The sequence below is a fragment of the Eurytemora carolleeae genome, unplaced genomic scaffold, assembly GCF_000591075.1.
Source record: "Eurytemora carolleeae unplaced genomic scaffold, Eaff_2.0 scaffold1592, whole genome shotgun sequence".
In the NCBI taxonomy this organism is placed as follows: domain Eukaryota; kingdom Metazoa; phylum Arthropoda; class Copepoda; order Calanoida; family Temoridae; genus Eurytemora; species Eurytemora carolleeae.
The window spans coordinates 32,016-39,631 of NW_019402149.1; the positions used below are offsets into that span (position 1 = coordinate 32,016).

Below are 7,616 nucleotides of genomic sequence, written 5' to 3' on the forward strand. Positions count from 1 at the left end.
TTAAAAAAAAAAGATTGTTTTCACTTGGAATTTTAACTTATTTCACTTTAACATGAGCGGTTTTGGTACACAATCGAGTATCAGAGTTGGGGTTGGGTTTGGTGTGTAGGACTCCGTCAGAGAAATAAATCCTTGGCAAACCTGGTAAAGACGACTTTCAAAGGCTCTGGGGAGTTTAAAATGATTTTGTTCAACAAGCAGAGACACATAACATATCGTAAACAAAGATAAGCTGTCAAAATTAAAAGGGAAAATACCAAGGAGTATAAAATAGAAGGGAGATACAACTGACGCAACCCGCCCTACCATATGATTATACATGCTTTGCAGACGGTACTCCATTTGTATAAGAAATATTCAGAATTGGTTATTGTATACGCGGTAATTGTACATCAGACAAATATTTCTTATGCAAATGGAGTACCGTCTGCAAAGCATGTATAATCATATGGTAGGGTGGTCCGCGTCAGTTGTATCTTCGCTTCTATTTCATACTCCTTGGAAAATAAATATTCTTTGCTATCTAAACCTTTATACTGTTTATTGCCATTAAAACAAAGTACAAAGTTAATTGTAGACTTTTGTGACGCAACTCTTTGAATTACGCCGACAAACCCTTTATAAAAAATTGAACCAGGATCAAATCTTAATGGAACTGTACGCGTAATTTCAAGTTACAATCTTTGCAAATATGGCAATTCCTGATTCACAACGGTACCCTCAAAGCTTTGTCTGGTCAAGTATAAATTAGATATCAATGATAATAATTCTAAAAACAGATTTTTTTTTAATTGAAGTTTCTCTACTTTTAAGACTTGCGTATTTCTACAGCTGAAAAACATATAGAAACTAACAGATTAAATGAATTTTAAGCCAAGAAAAACGACAATATCTCCCACAATATCAATCAGGGGCACGGCGTTGAAACCTTTGTATGGAGGGTCTGCAGATTTATGATCTGAAAATTGGGCTGGTCTTACTCACAACAATATCCTGGAAACTGATAAGAAATGTGTAAGATAATTGACTTTGACAATTTCTTTCATTGTTTCTGTTGCAGAAATGCGTTACTCACTTTAATTTAGAAACACAAGTGAACTAAAATGATAAAAAAGAGATAGAAATTATGATTATTCTTGATCAGAAAGGGCTTTTAACGTTTTTTGCAATAACTGAAAAAGTATTGGTCTGTCTGAGGCTGTTTAATTTTTTTCACATGCCCCTCACTTCAGGCTAAAATCTGGGTATTTATACTTACTGCAAAAGTTCTGATTTTAGAAGTTTTGGCTTGGTTTGGGTCCGCCGAAACCTCTGAATAATTTATGAACGGAGAGCAACCATACACACACACTCAAACAATCATACATAGACCGAGCCACATCAATCCAGTGTCCGAGCAACATCAATATTGTGTTCTAAAATGCAAATAAATCTGAAATCCGAGCCAAATCAATGTTGTGCCAGAGCCACATCAATCTTGTGTCTTAGCCAAATTAATTCTGTGTTTGAGCCACACCAATCTAGGTGTCAGAGCATCATTAATCTGGTCAGGTGTCCTAGTCAAATCAATGCTGTGCCCGAGCCACATAAATCTACTGTCCGGGCTAAATCAATTTAGTGTCCGAGCCTCATCAATCCGGTTTCAGATTAAGAATTAATATTTTATTTGACTATGATTTAAAGATTTTGATAAAATTACCAAGTAATTATTTAGAGGTGGCTCGAAATAGAACATTACACTACAGAACAGTTGGCTCGGACGCAAAATTGTTGAGGTTCGCCTTCCCTCCCTCACTACTCAGACATTCTTTGAGTTTTTTTTCTCTGGTAAACTGCAGTAATAGTCAATCAAAGCTACCATTTACACTAGTTTACAGAAACCAATACGATTCCGGTGTCGTATATAAAAATCTATCAATTTTTGTCTTTCTAAAAATGTTCAATTTATCATATAAGCTTTTTAATTCTACTAATACAATTTTGCATGGTTTTCAAATATAATATGCAGTGCAATTTGCACAATTCCTCGGTCACGTTGCAAATTTTCGCAAGAATTGATTTATTGATTATAATTATTGATTATAATTTTCATATTTTCAAGACTAAAAATGATGGAAAATCCCGGTTAATTATGAAGTTTTCATTCATAATTAATTTGATAAAATTAAAGTTTGAAGTTTCCACGTAATATATCGTCATGAAGAGAGCAGTTCAACCTGAACCACGGAACAAACGGTTCACTTCTTTTAGTAATAATAATAATACCATTTTATTATTATTATTATTAATTATTGAGGTCGGACCTTTTTTTAAGAGACTGCGCTAAACTTCAACGTTTAATAAATTGATTTCATTAAATTGATTTTAGTCTGTAAATACAGCTGTCTTATTTTCTCGCGATTTTTTAATGACCATTCGATGATATCCAGATGGAATAAACTTAATCCGCAGATAGAAATAAGTTCTTTCTTACACGATTAACTGGACAAAAGTTCAGAGCTCTGAGATCGAATTTTTTTTGTGAGAACTTGGTTATCTACAGAGTGTCCCATATCATATCGGATTATCTCCAAGCTTTAACGCCAAAATATGCACTTACTACCCAAAAAACCTGGTATTTTCTGCAAGAAATTTTTATATTAGTCTTATACATTTTTTATGACTCATTCTTTCTGATTTTCAAATAAGTCTCTTAAATCTCAATTTAGAGGTAAGTTTAAAGGTTGTTTAATTTTGGACCAAAAACCGAGATTGAATTTAAATTAAAGAAATCGAACTGAACTCACTTTTTAGATTTAAATTTTGGTTCCGGTAACAGGTTACAGGTCTAAAAAAGGATTTTATTGAACGAACGATTTTACCGAACGATCGTTAAGTAAGACAAACGAAACAGTGGAAAACGAATGATACGAAATAATTTTTTTAAACGACGGAAAAAACGAACGCAATTTGTTTTATCTTTGCTTAATCCTAAAAATAAGAAATTAAAAAACTGTATTCATAGGCTGAACACTAAATTTAACCTAGGCAATTAATAATTTAACATGTCGTCTTAGTAGTCTCATCCTTTGTGGGTAACCCTGTATATAAGAGGGGCAATTTGATACGTCGCACCTCAAAAGATACAGTTTTGCTAATGAGATTAATAATACCTAAGTTACCACCCCTAAGCTGAAAACTTTTGAATGCTTGATCTTTTTTTTTCTTAATCTCCAGATTAAATAATGCTTGTTCTCCTCTTGTTGTTAATCTCCAGATTATTTAACCGATCGGGATTAAGGATATTACATTCTAAAGTTTTCAGCTCTGATTATATAATAGAAATTAAACCTCAGTCTACTTTCTATTTACATGGAAACCTTGTTTTACAAACTATGCCTATTCTTGTTTTTATACAACTAGACTTTTAAGGCGCAATTTGCTTTGTTTTTAAGATTTTAACCGTTTCTTTTCAAGTCGACATTTTTCACTTGATTCACGGATATTTGGGTTTTAATTGGTGGATTTAAAAAAATGTTAAATACATTAATTCTTCTTTATCTATATATACTAGCTTGGGTCCGGCCTCAATAAAGTTTCAATAGAAGTAAATATTTCAATTTAATGTTTTGCCCCGACATAATGATCCATCTCTCATTGGATGATGAGATAGATAAATAGATAGAGGATACTGCCAAGCAATTTCTATTGGTTTAGAATAGACACCAAACACATGACTGAATCCTGATTGGATCAGGCAAGCCGACGGTAGGGTTGTTCCTGGGAACGATCGTTCTTTCATAAGAACAAACAGAACGATCAAAAACGATCCCATCGTTCTGAAAGAAATAACGAAGCCATGGAAAATGTTGGAATGATTTGAAAAGGAACGGAACAGAACGGAAATTTTGGAAAAGAACAGAACGGAATGGAACGGGAGGACCGTTCTCTACTCAGAATGGAACTAAACGAGACAGAACGAAACAAGAACAGAACGATTAAAAAAGGAACAAGAACAGAACGATCTAGCTGAAGGCCCTCGTTCTAGAACAGAACAGAGCAATTTCAAAAAACTCGGAGCGTGCCCAGCCCTAGCCGACGCTGTAGTGTAGTGGTTTATATAATTTTTATTACTTAAACAGTTGAAAATCACTTTGCTCACCTTTAATTTGATCTTACTGGGGGGGGGGCATTTATCCTTACACCCCCCCCCCACAGTATATATTTCAGCATGTGCTTGTGTTGATAAATATGCTATACCTAGGGTTAAGTCGGGAAAGTGAAGAAGAAGCGGAAGTGAATGAAACCAAACCATACCAACACGCGGGAGCAGCTGTTTCGTCAGCTGAAAGGTTCAGGTAAGCTGCATTTAGTGTTTTCATCGTTTTTGTTCTTAAAATATTTTTTTTAATATTTAAAAAATTTTTTTTTTTTTACTTTTCAATATTTTTTTCTTCTTTAACAGGTTTGTTTTGGGTCTTTTTTGGTTAATTTTTTGCTTATTATTTATTCAGGATAACATTTTGGCAAATGTAAGAACAGCAAATGTTCAGAAAAAAAGCTAGGTTATAACCAGAAAGACTAGGTCTTAATTCACAGTTATTCAGAAGACTTTACATATATATTTCTGGCAATTTTAAACATACAGACCACAGTTTGGAATTGGCAGGACTAGATCTATTTTTCACCTAATTCATACTTGATCAGACAAAGCTTTTAAGGGTGCTGCTGTGAATCTTGCATTGCCATCTTTATATTTAGGGTCACTTGAAATTAAGCTTACAGTCCCTTTAAGCTTTCTGGATTTGTGAGATTACGCAAAAAATTGTATTTCATACAGTGATAACCAGAAAACTCCGAAATAGGAAGACGACTTTTTAGCAATACTTAAGTGTATTTGATGTTGTTACAAAGAAAACAGTTTTAATATACACTAATAAAATCACTAATTAAGTGAAATGGGTCTGTTTAGACTGAACCATTTCTGTGTCCCATGTTTATTGGACTATTTAAAGTCAAAACTTCAAACTAAAAGTCGTCTTCCTATTCCAGGGGTCTCTGGTTATCACTGTAATTTGTTACGTTAAAGATATGTATGCAATAAAATCGGGCATACCCTTCCTTAAACGGCAGGTCACTTGAAATTACAGCAATTTCTATAAATGACGCCAAAACACAGTGTACACTGAACAGCAACAAAATTTCCGTATGTTTTACATTCTTCCTGCTTTTCTGTTCGATTCTTTATACAAAGTTGATTGAAATTTTGTTTTTGTACTTTGAACGAACTTTGTTTCAGAGCAATAAAAAAGTTTTATTCTTCCAATCAAACGCTGTTACGCCGGAAACAAACTTTTTAGTATTAAAAATATAAAAACTTCTGATTAAAATTTCATGCACAATTATTATTTTTAGCAAACTGTAAGGTAAATTTAAATCCTTTTAAGGAAAAAATTATGTTTAAAAAAAATCTAATCCTCTTATTTTTAAATAATTTATATAAGATATGCGAACATACATTTTTACATAGAAACCACAATTGAAAATTATCTATTTTCAATTAAAAATATCGTCTCAATGAATCGGACATATGGCCCTCTATAAAGAACAATTCTTCAAGAAAAATGTCTATTAAAAATGTCTATTAAGAATGTGTATTTAGGCGACGAATGAATTACGGAAGAAAAAGTTCAGATGACACTACCAGCTCCAGTAGAACCAATAGTGCTAGTAATAAAAGGTAAAATTCACAAACTAAAAAAAGATTTTGTGAAAAAAAAAAGGCTTTTTTTGTAATATAGAATTAAATTTGACTTTGTTCAAATTAAATTTTTTAGTTAGAAATGTAGCTAATGAATTTGTAATCAATAATGATATACTGACTTATATCGGATAAAATGCCGAATGGCGCATTATAGTTTACAAAAATCTCACAATTATGGAGAGGATTCAAATATTTGGTGTATACAACTGTTTTGGGAGAAATCTATTTATGTATACTGAACATCAATTGGCCTAGCAGTTAAATGTTTCAAATAAACCTGAGTCACAGAGTGTTGTAACGATAACAGATTAAAGACTTCATAAAGACATCTTTTATTCCGTTTATGGTTATGAACTATAGATATATTTCAGGTTAACAAAAGAAGAAAAAAATATGAGTAATAAGGAATCTGAATATAGATCCAGGTAGATAAAGATGATAATGTTGATGATAGTATTAATGATAATAACGATGGCATGAATGATAAATAATAATGATGATAATATTGAAGATGAAATTAATGATAATTATAATAATGATGATGATGATGATGATGATGATGATGATGATTATCTAGATGGAATGATGACAAAGAATCAAAATATAAAGAAGCTGGGAGCTCTCCCATAAGATCAAGGTATCTACAGTCTACTTGACTTTAAAAAAAAATGTATTCTTTAAATTTTTTGTATTTTCCACAAAGTTTTAGAAAGCTTTTCTTTTGAAACAGCTAAAGATAAACTATGCGTAAAGTAAAGTTCAATCAGTTCCCAAATCTTAAATCCCCCCCCCTGTTCATGTAACCGTTTTATTTTAAAGATAATTTGCTGTCTGTCATATGGAAAATAAACAATAATGAATTATTCATTCAAATATTAAAAATACTAGCCTTTACAAAACATTGGAACTCCCCCCTCCCCTATTTTATTATTCATTTCCAGATTTAATTTCATGTATAATGGCCTTGCTCGGTACCATTTAATAAATTAAATTTTATTTGTTTTAAAATCCTTATATACAATCATATTAGGGCTTAACCTTGACTTATTATACATGGCCTAACCTACAAAGGATGAGACTCTGGAATACGAAATTTATTCTTTATTCTGATATTTCTGGTTCCTTGCAACCATGTTTCTTTCATGTCAAAGCTTTTAAAAACTTTAATGACATCTAAAACTGCAAAATTAGTTGGTAAATGATAAACTTAATAATTTGTCAAATAAAGGAACAATCTGACACTGAACCAAGTAAGGTACTAATGCAAGGAAAGTTAATTGCAGTTGCGTATACGCTGCGTACATATTGAAACCAGTTCTCTCTGGGCGGAATTTATAAACAAGAATAGATGCATCAGTGTTTGTCTAGTATCCGAGGAAAATAAAAGCATTTAATTTTTATAATTTTGAAAATTTACATAATAGTTTCCTATGACCAGAATATTTCATAGTTTATTTTTGTGAAAATGGATTCCATGTCAGGCTGTGACATCCGTCTTGTGTTTACCTTTCCGCCCAAAGACAGTACGCTGCAGAACAAAAATGTGTACACCTCTGAAATAACTTTCCTTGTATTAGCACCTTGGAACCAAGCATGTTAGAAAAAAGACTGAGTACATTGTGTACAGTCGTCTCTGAAGTCTCATTCTTTGTGGCTATCCCTGTATATTAAAAATTGAAGAATACAGCAGTGATAAAACCAACACAGCTAGAGATATCGCACAAAAATTTAACGAATTATCTCTAAAATTCATAATTACAATAAAATTACAATAGGACTTTTTTCAAAATAAAATATTTATATATTGACAACATTATTGGTTTGAAAAAATATTGATATTATTATTATTATTATTATTATTATTATTATTATT

The 7,616-nt window shown here is 31.9% G+C and overlaps 1 long non-coding RNA gene across 1 annotated transcript; it reads left to right on the forward strand.

The window, feature by feature from the left end:
- The first annotated feature begins 4,242 nt into the window (after positions 1-4,242).
- Positions 4,243-6,382, forward strand: LOC111717978 (uncharacterized). Its single transcript, XR_002768970.1, has 4 exons — positions 4,243-4,337; positions 5,642-5,719; positions 6,115-6,168; positions 6,321-6,382. It is a non-coding gene; the product is annotated as an uncharacterized LOC111717978 (long non-coding RNA).
- The last annotated feature ends 1,234 nt before the right edge of the window (positions 6,383-7,616 follow it).